The 20,108-nt window shown below is 37.3% G+C and overlaps 1 protein-coding gene and 1 long non-coding RNA gene across 8 annotated transcripts in view; one reads left to right on the forward strand and one right to left on the reverse strand.

Moving 5' to 3' along the window:
• Kcnq5 (potassium voltage-gated channel subfamily Q member 5) overlaps nt 1-20,108 on the reverse strand; it is a 561,250-nt gene that overhangs the window by 294,963 nt on the left and 246,179 nt on the right. The window contains exon 1 of one of the 5 annotated variants that reach the window (XM_031367002.1): nt 6,917-7,289. The exons of the other annotated variants lie outside the window; for them this stretch is intronic. The gene's annotated coding sequence lies outside the window, so the exon portion shown is untranslated. Of the gene's footprint in view, nt 1-6,916; nt 7,290-20,108 lie in introns of those variants that run through there. 5 annotated transcript variants of the gene reach the window in all.
• Nucleotides 1-20,108, forward strand: part of LOC116088236 — a 76,644-nt gene that overhangs the window by 52,965 nt on the left and 3,571 nt on the right. For all 3 annotated transcript variants that reach the window (XR_004117831.1, XR_004117832.1, XR_004117833.1), the window contains exons 4-5: nt 17,650-17,763; nt 17,847-19,500. This is a non-coding gene — a long non-coding RNA (uncharacterized LOC116088236). The remainder of the gene's footprint in view (nt 1-17,649; nt 17,764-17,846; nt 19,501-20,108) is intronic.

Below are 20,108 nucleotides of genomic sequence, written 5' to 3' on the forward strand. Positions count from 1 at the left end.
GATATCATACAACATCAGTATCTCTATCACTTCTTATTTGTCAGACACGTGTAAAGCATTGGTTTTACTGACAATTTGGTCCATTGCTATTTGTCTAAGTTAGTTCAGGTTACTGTAATAAAGTACTAATGACTGAGCAGTTTACAAAACCAGAAATGTGTTTCTCAGTTCTGAAGGCTTCATGTCTGACATATCACTTTTGTGTTTTAGACTGCAGATTTCTGATTACAGTTTATCATAGCAAAATAGCAATAGATATATTTAAATCTCTGACTTCTGCTAAAGACCCAAACTCATTAATGAAACCTCCATTAAAGTGGCCCTGTCTAGAAGCCCTTGTTCATAACAGTATTATCTTTGTGAGTTATAATAGTATATTTTGCATGGTCATAATCATGCTGCCTGCTGAACATCTATATCTCCATCCTCTATAACTAGGGGTGGGGGTGGGGTTCTCTCAAAACATAAGTTTCATCTTGTCATTAATTTGCTTTAAAAGACCTATATGTAAGTCCATATTCCATATACAGAGACCTGGTTTTTGACAAACAGATCAACAAAACACATCAGACAAAAAGGTTTCATCTTCAAAATATCCTGCTTGTTAAATCAGATAATGAAATTCATCTTCAAATATATCAAGGACCCAAACCCAAAACTGGACACATTGAGGCAAAAATAGAAAATAGCCTTGTGCTTAGAGGCACAAGAAAGGACTTTCTAAACAGTACTCTGGTAGAGCAGAGTAATAAAAACATTAAATAAATGTGACCTCATGAAACCAAAAAGCTTTGTACCATAAAAGACATCATTCTAGTGAAAGCAAGGATACAGATAGGAGGAAAAAACCTTTACCAGCTACATATAAGAGAGGATTAGGATTTAGACTATATATTTATCTTATGCCAGGTCTTATACTAGTAAAATGCCTACTTTAAATAAAAGATGACAAATGTCATTGGTATGAATATAGGGAAGGGAAACACTTATGCACAGCTGATGGGAGTGTAAACTGGTATAGTGATTTTGGTAATCAATGTGGATGTCACTTAAGAGTTTAGAAATAGATTGTCTAGCTATACCATTCTGGGGCAAAACCTCCAGTATCTCTACTATAGAGATAGCTGGTCATTCATGTTCATTGCTGATCTACTCATAACGCCCAGAAAATGGACACCAATGGGTGAATGAATAACAAAAATTTGGTACATTCATACAATGGGATAATAGCTTCAGGGAAATGGTGGAGTCCCTGGGTTATTGTTTTAAAAAGTTGTTGCTCCTGGTATGCCTAACACACTCTAGTGGATATCCACACCCCCCCACAAGAGTATATAGGCATGATAATTGACTCCATGGATTTAAAGAACTGGAACACAAAGTAATGAATTGGGGTGTATGTGGGTGGAGATGAAAGCAGAGATGAATATGATCAAAAATAATGAATGAAATTCTAAAAGACAAAATATTTCTAAAATTGCATATTGTTATCAGGTCTAAATTTTTTAGTTGTTATCTGTGTATTCATTTGGAAATCTTCCATGCATTTTTCAGGTTGTATTTGCTTCAAAGTTGGTCTTCTAAACTGAGGAAGATGAGGTAATCCCAAAACAATCAAGGAGATTCTCCTGGTTTAGGTGTGGATATTGGTTCTCTCGGTCTTTAAGTTTGCATCAGAGTAGTTGAAAGCATACTCTGGACACCCAGGCTGAGATGTCACACTGTCACTTTCCACAAGCCCCACCCACAAATGCAGACCCTTATTTTATTTCATAAAACCCACCTTAGTGATTTTAGTTTTATTGTTTTTCCATTGAGAAAAAGCTTTGAGATCAACTTTCTTTAATCGTTGTATTCTTCCTTTGTCACTACTGCCTTTGTTGTTATTTTTGTTTCTAAAACCCACTCCATTTCTTTTTTAGAGGATGCTATCTGTGTTTGTCGATTTCCTATTTCCTACAACTATGAAATGCTGTTGCTTGTAACTTGTTACTCAAGCCTACATTTTTTTCTTTCAAGTGATTTAAAATTGAACTATGTTTCTGTAGCTTAATTTTTAAACTTAGTTTTTTAAAAAAAAATGTTTTTGAGAATTTGGTACATGAGTACTAGATTTACATGATTTCAACCTTTCTTCTACCATCTCTGATAATATATATTATATTGTATATATGCTATATATACAGTATATAAATAAATACTCTGATAATATATACACACATATGTATATATATATGTATGTATATATACATACATATATATATACAAAGTCAATTCAGTGTTGCATGTGTTTAGCAATGACACTTGGCATTTGATAACCTGTCAGAAGGGCTAAGAAAATCTATTCTTGTCTCAGTTACCACTGATTGCCTGTAGGTCTTCATCTAGCTTCACTTTTTGTTTGAAAACTTCTCTATTGAAATATTATTTAAAAGTTAAATCTATGTGAAAATTTAAACCATCACACAGATGGTCACAAAATAACATCAATTATAGAGTTTTTCTATTTTAAATACCAAATTTTTCCAGTTGATCAATTACATGTATACATTTCGCATTTTGGAGAATGGGGCAGGTTTGGGAAAACAGATGCATTTTTTTCCTGACTTCTAAAAAGAGGTTGCTGAATATTGGTGTAGAATCCAGGTGGTGTATTTAAATCAGTAGACATCTTTAATTTTTAAAAGAAAGACAGAAATTCTTGTAAGAATTTATTCAGATCATTTGATTTGCTTTCTGGCCATCAAATGAAATGATCTGGAATATTTTCCCATATCATTTTATAGAATTCTGACTGTACAATATAAAATTATTTTCTCTATTCTATAGCTCTGTTCCTCTTGGATTATTCACTGTGGTTTGGTGTCTCTTTAAGTTCCAAAAAGGTTTCTTTAATTTTAGAAAGTCCATATGTTTAGCTTAGGTGGATAACTTTCTGGAGAGATAGTTTAAATGGATATGAAAAATATGCATGTGGATAAAAATATAGTCTTTCTTATACTTTTTAATGTTTTGTGGATCATAGACATACAAACTGCAAATTCTTGATGGTAGAAATGTTGAACTAATGCTCTCACTTCACGAAGGCACTGTGGAACAAACTGTCTTTGCCTTTTAACACATTTCTATTAATACTACTTGTTCAGATTTTGCTGTGCAGTGCATGGAAATACACACAGTTCTTGAATGGAAATGTACTTAACCAGACAATTAAACATTAGCTTAGGGAAATTGGAAAGTTGGGATGGTCAAGTTGACATAGTGCTGAGATAAGATCAGGAGTCTTGGACTTACATCTTGGCTTAGCCCCTGGTGGGTTTGTAGATTCTAATATTCAGTCTCTATGCAGTGCTATTTACCTGTGCAACTGAGGCCAGAACAGATGACCTCATCTTCTACAGTAAGACTCAAACTGCACTTAGACAATTGTGAACTAACTCCATGGTAAAGAGTTGTCAAGTCATATGTCACTGGAAAAAGAAAGTCAAAAACAATTTAAGAGATCTGCCTAAAATTTAGCACTTTAGCATGTTACTATGTTTTATTTTTATTGGTTATTTTACTTATCTACATTTCAAATGTTGCCCCCATTCCCTTCCCAGTCTACCCTATGCAAACCCCCCATCCCATTTTCCCTCCCCTTTGCGTCTAACAGGGTGCTCTTCACCCACCCATCCACATTCTAGAATACCCCTATGCTGGAGCATCAAATCTTCACAGGACCAAGGACCACCCCTCCCACTGATGCCAGATAAGGCAGTCTTCTGCTACATATGCAGCTGGAGCCATGAATCCCTCCGTGTATACTCTTAAAATGTCGAAGGTCATGATAATCACTTGTCATAGTGCCTTGTATGTTCCAATCACTGAGGATGGAAAAGTCTATACCTCCACTGTTGTCACAGTATGTGACTAGTTAGATATGATTTACACAGAAAATCCCTGATAAGGCTGTTTTCTCTTAATATCATTTTGGACCACTGCATGCTTTAAATGATGTTATTCTCTTTAAAAATCAAAAACACATAAATTTCTTTTTATGAACGCTCATGATAGGATTGCCAAGAACCTTCAACCAGTCTATTTAAAGATGAATTTTGTTCAGTAGAAAAACTATTCATCTTCATGTATTCTAAACTATTGTGAAAATTTATTTCAATCAAGTTACAAAATGATGATGCATAATTTCTTGAGAAAGAAAAACATAATCAGAGGCCAATGGAGCTGATCTAGAATGAAATCCACATGGATCATTGTACTTAGAGCTGAGAAATCCTATCATTGGTTGAATAGCAGAGTTAATACACTGCAGTTGCCTAAGTACCTAGATGGATATAACAAAAAAGTAACCTGAATCCTTTATCTCAGGAATACAATGTGTGTTGATACTAGGTGTAAATAAAAATCCACCTCAAAAATTCTAAAACACATGGGAATTCAATTTGAGGATCGACATATAGAAGCATACAAAAATAACATAGTAAAAGTAATGAGACTCAAAACTTCATATGTGACCCAAAGTAATACACTAAAATCTAAAAGGTGCATCAGTTCTTTGGAATGAATATTACAAGCTCAGTAACATGAGGACAGTCACAGACTATACAACTTTAAATACTTGAAAACTGACAATATAATTAAAGATGGTGCAAAGATGGGGAGATAGTGTCTAAATATGTTTGATCTGCCTAATAATCAGAACAAGACAAATTAAGGACAGAATATTTTATTATTAAGACAGAAAAACATTGGACAAATAAAAATGTTACAGGATACAGAAAGTATCATGAGCAGGAAAAATATCTCACGTCCTTCAGAATTATATTATTTAATCAGTATCTATACTATTACTAATCTAGTTTTAGGAGATGGTCCAAGGAAAGGAAACCCTGTGCTTAACAATCTTTGAAAGAGAAATTGTAGGAAATGGAGGAAGCTTGAGTGAGTGTGTATTATTAGGAGCACAATCATGTCAGATCTCTAGTGCTTCTGACCTATGATAAATGGGAAGGTTTTCCCTGGGTTAGGCTCGGGTGTGTGTGTGGGGCAAAGCCTCACTCTTGTATGAAGGTGACTGCTGACTCTGCATACACAAGCTACCATCCACAGCTTCCCTACAGAGACCTCCTACAGGACTTAGTCAAGCCTGGCTCTTTGTTCAGCTCTACGCCATAAACCCATCTACTTATTCTCTCTCTATAGTAAACCCACCTTCTTGATTCAGATGTACAAATTAAATATGCAGTTTGGTACCATCCACTAGAGATTGTGCAGTCCACCTGATCCCAGCTTTTCTGGATATGTCCATTCCTCCATTTCTCAGTTAGGTCAAGTCTCTAAAGCAATTCACAGCATGGAAAAAAATATAGTAATCTGAGATGTAGTGAAAAGTAATGATGTGAGTAGCTGGGAAACTATGGTCCATACACAAATGGAAAAGTTTTTAAGATCAGTAAAATAATTTTGAGAATATAGAATTTAACGACAAGATGCTCTGGCAAAAGGGGAAATATAATTTAGAAGAATAGATTATCTACTCATTAATGTCTCAAAAATATTTATACATTTCCTTCATGGAAGTGTGCGGACATTTCCCTAATGTGCCTTTACTAATAAATACAAAATATTCATGGAGAATATTCAACGCCTGTGCTCTGCAATAGGGTTATGACTCATAATTTGGGTAATGACAACAGGGTAAACATAGTTTTATTTAGGAAAAAAAGGTATCTACTGCATGATGAAAATATATCAAAGATCGTTCAATTTCTCCTTTCCTGAGAGTCTATGCTAAGGTAGGTATATTTTGCTCTCATCTGTCATACTTTCTCTCCTATTAGACCTTCATTTTTCTGTCTCTGTTCTTTGTTCTGTCTCTACTGAGTGCTTAGTGACCTTGGTTCACAAGCCTTAATTGTTTATAAATAATAGCATGTGTTCTTTTAGTTGACAGAGAAAAGAAAATCAATGGATCCAAAAGTCATTTCCTGTGCTTCACAGTGGTCTACACACATCTCATCCTGTGCATCCCTCCTCATGATAATAATCCAATATACTCTGAGTTCTATAAGGAACCTTCTCCTCTATCTGCTTTGGTTGGGATGATAACCTAACGGGACTAGACTGTGGTCCCTAAGAACTTAATGGAAAAGAGTAGTAAGCTCAAGATGCCCTGTTAGGAACACGGCAGAAGGGTCTACTTTCTTGATGTTTCTGCAATAATTGAGCTTTTCTTCAACACAAAAGATTTGAGATGAGACTCAGGTACAAGCGTTTGATAGATGGTTGTGCAAACACCACATAGTAAAGATAACATACACGGTGCAGGATGTTCCTGAGATTCTAGAAGCATCACATTTTACAACCTAGGAGACATTCAGCATCTCTGGGTTCACCAAATTTACTTCATAATTTGTTAGTCAAACTAAAACACTCATGGAATTATTAAAAATTATATAGTGTTTAAATAATAGTGCTATTAAAAATCAGAACAAGACAATTTAGAAAAGCCTTTCCTCCATACAGAATATATTTGCTAAAAATGTAGATGCTGGATTCCTGACCTGATTTTCTGCAGTTAGAGCCTGGAGTCTGTCTGCTGGATAGCTCCTCAGCTCTTTATTACTTGAAGTTTGAGAAACACCACTGTAACAATGTTTTAAATAAAGATCTAAGTGTTCAGTTGTAGAGCTGTTTAGTAATCTGTTGTTGTGAATGACACTCTTCTTGTGGCTGGGGCAGAATGCTTGACAGAAACAACTCAGGGGAAGAGAGGTTTGTTCCAACTCACAGTTTCATGGCAGGGGCATAGAGCAACTGGGGCTTTACTGTGAGATGGAAGCCTATGGAGTGAACTGTTATAGCCTACACTGCCAGGAAACAGAGACAGAGCACTGGATGCAGAGACAGTTCAAACCTTGTTTAGGGGCATGGCTGTGGTCCTATTTCTGCCAGCAAGGCTCCATGTTCCAAAGGTCCCACAAACACCCAAATCATCAGCAATTGGCATCCAAGTGTTCAATAATATAATCCTGTGGAGGAAAGATTTTTGCACTGAAAAAATTATAATATCCTCCAAATGCTTAATAGTGACCACCATCAAATTAGCCAGCGGGATAAGCAGTCACTATAGTGTGATTAAGGTACAGTTTACAGATTTGAAGATCTCTCTCCTCTACCTGACCCCCTCTGATATTTCCTGTAATGCTCCATACTCAACCACTGATAGCCAACTTATAGAGTTGCTTTAAATACGGTTAAATAATTATGAATGTATTGTTCTGAGGTATTAGGGCAGGCACATGGCATTTCAATTATCTTGTTACCTCATTTACAAACACTCATTGAGTATGTTATCATAATTACAGTTAATCTCATTATAATTTAAAAACCTTGTTTATAAACTATTTTTTTGTTTTTGTTTTTGTTTTTGTTTGAGACAGGGTTTCTCTATATAGCCCTGGCTGTCCTGGGACTCACTCTGTAGACCAGGCTGGCCTCGAACTCAGAAATCCTCAGAAATCCTCTGCCTCCCAAGTGCTGGGATTAAAGGCGTGCACCACTGCTGCCCAGCGTTTATAAACTATTAAATTTAAATTTGGAAGCATTATTTTAAAACACAAATTTGTTTTTCTGCAATATCCTTAAGTTTTGAATTTGTCCAAAATACCCAGGAATTATCTCATTGAATTTTGTAATGTAAACTTGCTTGGTTCCTTTCTTCCTTCCTTCCTTCCTTCCTTCCTTCCTTCCTTCCTTCCTTCCTTCCTTCCTCCCTCCCTCCCTCCCTCCCTCCCTTCCTTCCTTCCTTCCTTCCTTCCTTCCTCCCTTCCTTCCTTCCTTCTATCTCTCTTTTCTTTTTTTTCTTTGGCAGCAGTGTCTCAGTCTGTAGCTCCGGCTGGCCTTGATATCACAGAGAGTTTCTTGTTCTGGTCTCTTGAGTGCTGGCATTTAAAGTGTGTGCCTTCATAACTAGCTATCACTAGATTTTTACAGAGTGGACGTGAGCAGTTTTGAAATGTAGCACTTTAAACACTCTTTGAGAATTAATATAATTTATTTTGGGTATAAGATAAAAGCCTCTAAAACTCCTCTAATCTTTAAAAAGACTAACAGCTACACCATACATAACTAATCATTAAGTAACTGCATTAAATGTTTTGTGGGTAGGTTATGAAAAATCCTCAGTGGTTGAATAATATGTAAATTGAATTCATTATTCAGTGCATGGTAATGAATAATTCAAAGTCTTAGCAATATTTCTTCTAACCCTGGTGCTTCTTGGTTGTGGATCCTTTTAAAGAATCCATGCAAATTTGAGGCCATAGTTCAGAGGTAGAGTCTTTGTCTAGCAAGCATAATGCTCTGGGTTGATCTCCAGTGCAGAACATCACCACCAACAAAAACAACCATACAATTACCTAATGCATCTTTTCTCTTATAATGTTATACTGAATTTTGTCTTTCTCGCTGGTTCTTTAAACTGATGATCCATTTCACTCTGCAGCTTTGTTCAAAGCATGAGTTTGTGGGATGGTGCTCAAGTTGAATGAACATTTAAACCAGCTTTGCAGTTTTGTGTAACTGAAGTTGCTACTGGATCAAAATTTAGGACAGTGGGACATTTCTAAGTATGCGTGCATATGCTTACATTCCTGTGTGCACACATACATGCATGTGTACACTCATGCATGTATGTGTGTGCATGTCTGTTTTCCTGTGCCTGAATGAATGTGTGTGCACATGTATGTGTGTGCTTGTATGTGTGTGTATTCTCTTTAACATCTCCAGGTAACAACCCATGCTCACTATTCCTCTTCAAAAAGAAACCATGGGCCAACAAGATGGCTCAGTGGGTACAGATATTTTCCATCAAGGGTCACAACCTAATGGACTATCCCCTGGACCCATAATTTAGAAGAAGAGGACTGACTGCCCACTATTTGTCCTCTGACCATGTGTATGCTGTGGCACAGATACGTGCACACACAACAAATATATTTTAAAATGTATTTCTATTTGAAAAAAGAAACCCATAACTAGGTTTGTAACTTATCATTTTAGAGTATTGATTTTACATTCTGGGGAAGATTTAAGGTAAATCCATGTCTGACCACATCATAAATATATGACAATGTTGTTTATTCTCTCTGATAGCAATTGATTCTCTAAAGTATGGGAATTATCCTAAAGGGTTAAAAATATTTAGATAATCAAATTGAGATCACCAAGGAAAATATCCTTACTTTACTTTTTTTTTTTATCTAAAAGAGAAGAATCTATTCAAGCAATATCCTCTCTACCATTTTCTTATGCTAGTTTTTCCACTCAATCAAACAATCCTAACAGTCTCCATGGGGAATTACAAACATATTCAACCCCATCTCAGAAGAATTGTCAGCGAAGACAAAAGCTGGAGGGCAATTCATTTTCATCACCTTTTAATATCTGATTTACAAAGTAATTTGTCCTGCAGCCTTTCTTCCTCTTACAATTAAAAAATAATATGTTACAGCACAACCTTTTAGAAAAATACACACATCACTTCTAACAAAGATGTTATGACCTTCTGCCAAAGCTCAATGCCACTCACGTGGCTGTACAAGAGCCAAATTCATGCAGAAATAAAGGCGACAGCCATTGGGTTAAATACAAGCTGAGAAACTTCCAGGCACTAGAGAATTTTGTCTTTGTCTTCATGGTTGTTTCCCAGATATCTTTTTTTGTTAAAACAGGGTTTCACTAAGATATCGCCTTGGCTCGTTGCCTAGTCTGGAACGTGCTAGATAGACCAGGATGATCTTCAAGCCAAAGAGATTAGTTTGCATCTGTTCCCAAGTGCTGGAATTAAAGGTGTGTGCCACCAGGCCTTCCCCAGGTTACTTCGTTAAAAGGCCCCATGCGACAGGTAGATGGATATATTCTGCTTCCTGGCAAGCACTGAAGGTAAAAAATTTAAGTGTCAGAATAATTGCTCTGACTCACATGAGCCAAGTAGAGCTGTGGGTGTTAAAGGAGCCCATGATAGACATTGTTTGTAGAGGGACTATTCCAGAATGTTTTCAGTTATACTGAGAATATGAAACTCCAAACAAAATTATTTTCAACTTTACTTATATGACAAACAGACACTTAAAATGTTTTTTTTCCAAGTGAAAGTCATTCACAAAAATACTCAATAATCATATGATTGGATCAGCAGAAAACGTAAGAGTCTTTGCTTTAAGAGCTAGAGTCCAGGATCAGATCAGCAAGGGCAAAATCTAAACGTAGACAATTTATAGTTAAGAAAGCTGCATGGTTAGTGTTCTGGGGTGACATGTGAAGGTGAAATCTCTTCTACTGAGTTCCATTAGGGCTTGGCATAGCAGTGATATTTTTATTTGACTTTCCTAATCACTGTGCCTGGAGAATAGTCAATGCTTAATTAAAAAGGCATTAAATAAGTAAACAACTGTGGAGTATCCATTCACTTCACTGAGCCACCATGAAATGCCTAACTGGGTAAGGCAGGTAGAATAGGGACTAGCTTGACAACCTAGAAATTCACTTGGTTTAGGTTATGTACACATCTCCCTTCTAACAGTGCCCTTGGCAACCTAGGACCCCCCCTCACCTACATTTTCCATGAATTATATACATATGCAGCTCTCTTGTATGTATCTAGAATGCCCATCCACTGCTCAGCATATTATACTCTGAATGAAATAACTTTCTTGTCCCCCAGTAAACACCAATGAAAGTTTCTATTCAAACACATTCTCAGATTAATCCATATATGGAAATGAGGGACTGATCTGGCCTAGATTAGTTTGGGGTGTATATGCAACAAGACAAATTATGTCCTCTGAATGAACTTTTAAGGAGAATTGCTTATTTGTCATTTTATACCTGTGTATAATTGGGTATACAAATGATCAGATACATTGTAGAAAAGGCTACACAATGCAAACCCATGAATCAAAATAAGAGTATGACCCTAAATTCCTTCCCCTGAGTTTTATAAATAAAAACCCTAAAACAGTCCCCATGGCCCCTGGGGACTCTTTCACCTAGCTATCCCACCATCTCTTTTGTCACTAAATCCCATCCGCACTCTTGCTTTGCTTGTGAGTAAAGTTTCCTTGGCATTTTGTAATCTTTGTGTACCCCTCTTCAGCCTCAATACTCTGAAGAAGACACCAGAACCTGGAAAGATCTAGTCTAGACACTGACCACTGCTAACAGAAGCAAAAGCAGTGCAGATGAAAATGTGAAACCTAGCATTATCATAGGAGAAAAATGACTCCCCAAATACATTCTTACTTAGGGTGGACAAGAACAAATATTACACTGGAGAGCACTGTTCTTATAAGACAGAGTCAATGTTTACCAAGAGAAGAAACAACTGCAGCATTTAATTTAATTTAATTTTAGGCCTACAGCAGGGGGAGGGTAAGTGCCAAGATTTTCTGTCAGGTTCTTTTACAAAACAGGTCTTCTAAGTTCTTGATGATTCTTACTCTCTACTGAGGACAACAGGTTCCTAGCCAGTTACTGATACCCACTAACTTGATGCACTATTCACTCCAATTCTCATTCTGATAGATTTAATTTACAAAGGAAAAGATTCTAGCTTTGTCACATTTTTAGGCACATCATGCTGATACATCCACCTCAAATACAGCTGAGAGCACAGAAGTCTGCAGGAGTTTTATGTCTGCTCTCCAACTTGTGCCCATAGTTGCTTGGCCTTCTCAGACTTCCTAACATTAAAAAGAATAATTATGCCAGTAAACCCTCTTTGACTGTTCTGTTTGCACGGTGCTGAGAGAATTCTTTTACATTCTTTAGTGTTCAATTTTGGACATGAGAAAGAATGGCTAATTTTATTCAATATGGAAAGTTGTACAGTAGGTAAATGGGAAATGTGTAGGTCAATGCCTGCACTTTCCCCTGGGATAGCCAGAGGTGACTATTTTTCCCATTATAACTTTGCAGGGATTGCATTCATATGGTTTCATTTCATAACACAATCATGACTGCCAATCAATTGAAGCTTTCCCGGGCACCAGGCTTTCTTCTTTTTAAACAGAGAAAGAATCCAACCTGAGTTATAATTCAGAGTAGATAAAGGTTCAAAATCTAGACAAGCTACAAGGAACCATGACAGCTTTTTTTCCCCTAAAGGTGGATACTATACAAAGTACAGTTTATTATAAAAATTGCTGTGGCCCGAGTGGAGTGCCAGTCTGCAAATTGGTTTTGAGTTGGAAAAAAAAAATCCTGGATTCATGTTGAATTATAGTTCTTCATCATCTATACTATGATTGGCAGAGGAAATCTTCCTCTTACAGAACATTAGAGTGCCATTCTTTCCAATCTGGCTTAAATTTTCCAAATTTAAATTTATCTGAGAGTTACTTCTGGTGTTAGGCCAATAGTCTAGTTGTCAGCTACAGGTGGCGTGTCTGTGTGGACAGTTCTCACAGCTGTGAGCAAACAATGCATCTCTTCACAGCTAGAGAAGTCCTGTGTGTTTGTTGAAGGGCTTTAATTTAAAGACTATGGAACAGCCAAGTTGAAAAACCAAAAGCTATCTGGCTGAGCTTAATTTACACTAGCGCTAGAGGACTAAAGCATCTCAAGTTAGGGATGACAGAAACATCTGTGTTCTAGGCTTTCCAAAAGGTAACTTAGAGCAATATGAGCTTAAAATGGGAGGGGCTTGGATTTATCTCTGTAAGCACAGGTTCTAGCCCAGTGGTTTACACTCTTTGTAATGCTGTAATCCATTAACATAGTCTCTCTTGTTGTGGTGAACCCCTAATAAAAAGCTATTTTTCTTGCTAGTTCATAATTGAAATTTTGCTTCTGTTAAGAATCTTTTTTTTAAATTTTTTATTATATTCTTTATTTACATTTCAAATGTAATCCCCTTTCCTAGTTTCCCCTCCGAAAACCCCCTATGCCACTCCTAACCCCCACCAATCCCTCCACTCTTGCCTCCCTGTCCTGGCTTTCCCCTACACTGGGACATCAAGCCTTCTCAGGACCAAGGGCCTCTCCTCCCATTGATGTCTGACAAGGCCATCCTCTGCTACATATGCATCTGGACACATGGGTCCCTCCATGAGTACTCTTTGGTTGGTGGTTTAGTTTCTGGGAGCTCTGAGGTTACTGGTTGGTTCATATTGTTGTTCCTCCTATGGGCTGTAAACCCCTTCAGCTCCTTGCATCCTTTCTCTAACTTCTCCACTGGGGACCCTGTGCTCAGTGCACTGGTTGGCTGAAAGCATCCACCTCTGTATTTGTCAGGCACTGGCAGAGCCCCTCAGGAGACATAACAGGCTCCTGTCAGCAAGCACTTGTTGACATCTGTAATAGTAGTTAGGTTTGATATCTGCATATGCTTTCTGTGATGGATGCAAATTTTATTTTCTATTACTCCTTCATAGGACACATACAATATACGTGGAAGAAATGTTAGGGTAGACCTTTACATGAAGATTAGGCTCAATGTGTAATACAAAAACTGAACCTGAACTGTACACAATAAAAATAATGCTTACTTTAAATTTACAATAAGCTACAGTACACATTGTGTGGTGAGAAAAATGATAATTACTACTGACCCGAGATCTTAAAATATCGTAGTGTCTGAGAGTTTATTTGCAAAAGTGTGAACATTTAATTATTTTCAAGTTTAAAGATGAATGGACACTGGTGGATAGAAATTCCTAGAGTGATTTTGCTTCACAGCAGAAGCGGCAGACTTCTGTGTTAAAATTAAGCTTCTTGAACCTTAGTGGTTAAATATATTTCCGCATCACCATAAGGATTCAAGAATCTAAGCATATAGCGAACAATGAATTCTACTGTATTTTTTACTATAACTTCGCATGCTTTTGTGCCCTTTAGCAACCAACGATGTAATATTCTTATTTGTATGTAATATTTACTTTACTTTAATTTTTATTTTTATTGTGAGTGTTGTTTGGTCTATGTGTTGGTACTCTCATGTGACCAGGCATGGGTGAAGGTTAGAGAACAATTTTGTGGAGATAGTTATTGCCTTCTACTTTTACATAAGTTCTAGTGCTAAAATCCACATTGTCAGGGTTGACTAGCAAGTTTTTTATTCACTGAGCCATCCCCTAACTCCAGTTAGAGATGGTGGTGGGGCTACATCTTCTGTGGGTTCAGGGTGCTAAAGTCAATGGGTAGGTTACAAAGTTTTTGAAGTAGTAATTTCATAACCATGTATTATATAGTCATGTTTCAGGATTTATGAAAAAGATAATTTTAGTTACATGTGTTTTTGTCAATTATCTTTATTTGTCACCTGTTAAAGTCATTTTATCCTGCATTATGGGGATATCAGTCATCAGGTAACCTGGAGTCTTGCGGCACAGGTTCTTTTGGCATGAAGTTTCCTTTATATAAATAACCACACTCAAATTTCTACAATTTTCTACAATACCTGATTTGATACTTTTGAATATGTTCATGCAACTGTTTAGACATATTGTGATCTACATCACTCAATAATCATACATGTTCTGCTGATTTGCAACCTTGCTTTGCCAACTGCATTACTGAAATCAACTTAACTCTAACAAGACCTGGGTAACAGCTCTCATAAACCTATTGAACAAGAGAATAAGCTATGTCCGGTATGATTTATTATTGGTGAGTCCATATAGGATCTTAAGGGCTCTGGCTTTGCATGTCCACATTAAATGGTCCTCTTATAATTACTGGTTTTCATCAAATGAATCTGTCTATCTTTAAATTCCCTAAAATAAAATCAGCCATCACATCTTTTACATTTTCTAAAATTCTTCCCATATGCTAGAAAATAGTTTATTAAGACCATTAAGAGGATTGAATTCATTCTATTCTAATTACTGCGATTCCCTTGAGAGAGCTATAGATTCTCTCTTAAGGGTGAGATGTCCTGTCAATCTTAATGTTTATCATCCTTTCTAGAGGTATGCATGCGATTTTTTTTTAAAACTTACCCTGGAACCCCCAGTTTACTTTTACATAAGCTAGGATGTGACTGATTTTCAGATAATTTCTTGAATACAAAGCTGATTACATCAAGAAGGAGAACTAAGACAAGAGAGTTCTCATGCTGCTGTGTGCCAGCAATCCATCCACTCAGATGGTGCAAGTGATGTCACATTCAGAACCCAGGAACAGCTTTCCACAGCAGAAGCTGCCACAATTCCCTGGGTTCCAGGGTTTTTTCTGATGACTCTTACTAATGTAACCAATAACCCCCAACATCCCCAACCTCCACCAAAACATTTTTGTAAGACAGGGGGTTGACATAAATGTGACCAATTCTGTATACATTCTTAGTTACCTAAAACAAGTTTTAACGATCAATGTATAGTACTAAGAGCCAGAAATATGATTATTACCCAGCTTAATATAAGGGGAAATATTCCCATCTGATGCTGAATATTTTCACAACAAAATAATAGGAAGCAATCAAAAAGGACACAAGAAAAATCTGAAAGGCAAAGCATATGTATAATAATGGCGTCACTCTGGTGAATTTATCATGGGAGTAGACTATGCTCAAATTCACCCAAATGTATACATGTACACATCAGCAAGATAGTGCTGGTGTTCCAAGGCAGCGGATGCACTGATTGTTTCCTGTTGGGAAGTAGGTTGTCTCTTGGGAGGGTGGGCACATTCCCTGTATCATACTAGGCGAATGCCACTACCTGGACCCGCCTTGTTCATTAATGTTTGCTTCTGTTTAGGATTTGTGCTGAGCAAATCAACAAGGAGTCTTAGAGAACTTTGGAAATAGTTAAACAGGAGTTCATGCACAGTACTTGGCCTGCGTGAGATCTTTAATGGTCATTGGTTTCTCTTTCCCACTATGACCTGGGTCTTTTCTTGATGAAAAGTCCTTCGTTTTATACCCTCAGTAGCTAGAGATGGAATGCTGAGTGGGAGTTCAATGCACAAGTCTTTGCTTTAGCATATCTCAGGTGTTGGCAGAAGACACTATATACATTTAAGTGAGATTCTGGCAATTCTCTACTTAGAGACATCCAGTAGTTTCCAAAGCCCCAAAGTTCTACCTACTATGCTGTTCTCTAGGAATAGCTCTGACAGCAGTTGCTGTCCCTCTGCCTCATTATCTTCTTACTGCTGTGACATCCTTGGTGTTTCGTGAGACAGTAGGCCCTGTCACTGTCCAGTCTCGGTCCTCATTGCTGCTTCTTCCTAGAAACTTGTTCCTTTAATACTTACATGTTCCATTTCACCACTCCTTTAAGTTCAACTTCAAATATTTCTTTTGAAAGTTCTCTCTATCACCGATTCAACATACAATGGGAATTCTGCACTTCAGTTATCATATTTTACTTTTTATATAATTTACCATTTTCTAATGTCTTTTATGATTTACTTATATGTTGGATTCATTGTATACATTTTCTTTACATATACAAAATACAGGTAGACTAAATCTCTCTCTTTCTTACACATACACACATACACAGAGATAGAGAGAAAATATGAAGGTAAAAGGTCTTTTTACTTTTGTCTAGTGCTCTATCACCAATGTCAACAAAAGAATACTTACAAGTTGTATTTTTCTCAATGAATATTAAATAAACACACAGAGGAAAGGATGTTACACTACCCAGAAAGAAACTTATATCAGGAAAGTAAAACACTCCTATATTTATTTAGCTAGATGATAGGTATTAACCAAGATGAACAGAAGTGGAGATGTGTTTCTGGATCCTCCAGAGAGCATTAGAACCTACATCATGAGGACCAGCTTTACTAGTTCCTGCCATCAAACCCAAATTCTGAGACCAGAAACATGAATGGTTCATTAGAGACGCCATCTGTACTGCCAAGCACCTATGCTTAGGTGTAGTATATTTCAAACTAAATACTGACCGTGCCTATCATCAGAGGACATACCCATCATTTTCACAAGTTCCAAATTTAATTTCTTTTAAATTAAAAAGTAAAAACTTAGCAAAAAGTTATCAGTGAATTTTTATTTCTTCAATAAATTCTAACAAAATTTCTACTTTATTTTTTTTTAAAGATTTATTTATTCTTATACAGAAGCACATTGTAGCTGTCTTCAGACAGAACCAGAAGAGGGCATCAGATCTCATTATGGGTGGTTGTGAGCCACCTTGTGGCTTCTGGGATTTGAACTCAGGACCTTCAGAAGAGCAGTCAGTGCTCTTACCTTCTGAGCCATCTCGCCATCCCTATACTTTATTTTTAATAAAGTAGTCATGCACTATTTTTTCAGCCAATAGATAACATCCAAGCAAGGTGTGGTCTTAGACATTTTTAATCTCAGAATGTAGATCTCTGTGAGTTCAAAGGTAGCCTGGTGCCTGTTCTACAGAATGTGTTTCAGGCACGTTCAGATCATATGGTGAGATCATGGCACACACACACACACAAACACACACACAAACACACACACACACACACACATAAGCCCAATGTTTGGTCACTATCTACACTGCTCTATTGTGTAAGTTAGTGGTTCATATAAAGATGGTCAAAACTGAAGTAGTCTTTGCAAATTTAAAATACCATGATTTCTTATCATTCTGAGCTTTATGGCTTAACTGTTTTCACAAATGCTTTATTTTTTCACAGGCTAATCTTCAAATCTACTTTATGTTTGCTACTGGTAAACCCTGTTAAAGATGATGAAACAGAGCTTGAGACAAGTGACTCATGTGAGGCAAGAGAAAAGTCTAATAGTGCCATGTAAGACCTGGATAGGGCTTAATGTCTTAAAATATAAATTCTCTCTTTGTAATGAACTTTTTAATGGGAACTTTTCCTTCCAGACATAACATATCGACAACCTGAGAGATTTCTTTGGCTACATCAAAGGAAAAGCAAGAAGGCATCCTTGAAAAAAGACCCAGTCATAGGGTCTAGGTTATATCCTGAATTGAAGGGCAACAGGTTTCAATCACAGTGTACAATCCTTTGGGTGAAAGAAGCTAGCCATCAACTGTATTAGATGCATCACAGTTTTGTGTTTGTGTGTGTGTGTGTGTGTGTGTGTGTGTGTGTGTGCATACTATGTACTATAAAGACCAAGGGAGAATATTGTTTGAACTTATCCCTGATCACCTTATTCCACTGAGAGAGAACCTGATCCTCACTGAATCTGGAAGTAATGTGGCAGCCATCAAGCTCCTGTGAGCTTGTCTCCAGCTCTCAGAGCACCAGAGTTACATGTTTTTATTTGAATGCTAGTGAATTGATCTCAGGTTCTCATGCTTCATAGATTACACCAGCTGAGCCATGGCTCCAGCCCATGTATGCATGCTTTACTTGAGTTACATATTCAAATATTTAGTAGATGTGGAGGCTTATGTATATTAGTAAACTCATGATATAAATTCTGACAAAGAAGACATACTTGTCCTTAGGATATTGACCTCTTAATACACAGTGAGCTGTAAGAATAGTAACCACTATAGGATGCATAGTTACGCTTGATTTTGCTGAACACCACTACCTGTACTTTACTCACCTCATTGTGCTCCTGTGACATTTTAAGCCACCTTTCATTTCTCTTATTCTGCCTTATTTTTGGTTCCAGGCCTTTGCCTTTATGATCCCTCTACTCCTTTATCTTTTCCTATAGCCAGACAGCCTAGTCTCTTCTTTCTTTTCCACACTTTCTGCTGCATGATGAACTATAGCAAGAGACTCTACCTGCAGGCAGCAATGGGCACCTCTCTGGACCCTGCAGCATCTGCGCATGCATCTCTCAATGACATTACCTTTCGCTTACTACCAATGCTATCTTCTGATAGTTCCGGCTTGCAGAGTCAGCTCCATTCTAAGTGTTAATTATTTCATAGTGTGTTTTCTGTTTCTCTCCCCCTCTCCTTCAGCTTCTGTCTACCCTCCCTACCCCTCCTTCTATACCTCATCTTTCTTTTCTCAAAAGCTATGAAAGTTTGGATTTGAATTTTTAAGAAGAGGCTATAAAACCCAACAATGGATGTTTCAGGGACTTCTTAATAGAGAGCTGGAGCCCAACAAAAAAGGTTTCTTAACAGGATTCTTCACCTTATAACTAACACTTTGTTTTACAAAGATAGTACACTGAGGAAAAACACTCTGTTCGGTTGAGAACAGGAAGCATCACCAGCTCTTGACAGAAATGGTACCATTAGGAAATGGGTAAAAACAATCAAAAGAGAAATTATCTTGTTCAAGATTTTGAGATGTTCAGAACTGAGGTGCTGTTCCTACCATCAACAGTTCTCATCAGGGCCATGATGACTTGACACATCTGAAGGGTGGAGAAGGAAGGTGGCTGAGGGTAAGGACTGCAACTATGGGGAATCTTCTAGAAGAAAAGTTTCTTGATGGATCTTAAGCCTATGATTAATTACAGAACAGCAGTTACATGAGTCATAGCTCATTAGTCACACGGAAACTCCATCTACATCCAGTGGAAAAAAAAATGAGATACAGGTAGATCTGTTTCACATATAAAAATAATACAGTTTGCTTCTAACGCTAAAGAAAAATAAGTTTCTACAATGATGTATGCACTGGTGTCAAGCCTTCCTTGATTCCATGGAAAATAGCTTTCTCTCTCACAAGCAACCTGTACCAAGTGAAATGCAGAGAGAGACAGTTAGATAGAGAGACAAAGAGAGAGAGAGACAGAGACATAGACAGAGACTGACAAATACAGAGACAGAGACAAAGACAGAGAGAGAGACAAAGAAAGAGAGACAGAGATAGAGAGACAGAGAGAGACAGCCAGAGAAATACATATAGAGAGAGACAGGGAAACAGAGACAGAGAGAAACAGATAGAGACACACTCAGAAAGAGAGAGAGAGACAGACAGTCAGACAGAGAGACAGAGAGGCAGAGACAGAGACAAAGACAGAGAGAGACAAAGAGAGACAGAGACCGAGATACACAGAGAGAGACAGAGAGAAAGACACAGACATACAGAGAGAGACAGTGAGGGACACAGAGAGAGACAGATAGAGACATACACAGAAAGAGACAGGGAGAGAGGGGGAAGAAAGAGAGACAGAGACAGAGAGAGAGAGAGAGAGAGAGAGA

The sequence above is a fragment of the Mastomys coucha genome, unplaced genomic scaffold, assembly GCF_008632895.1.
Source record: "Mastomys coucha isolate ucsf_1 unplaced genomic scaffold, UCSF_Mcou_1 pScaffold14, whole genome shotgun sequence".
Classification (NCBI taxonomy): Eukaryota; Metazoa; Chordata; class Mammalia; order Rodentia; family Muridae; genus Mastomys; species Mastomys coucha.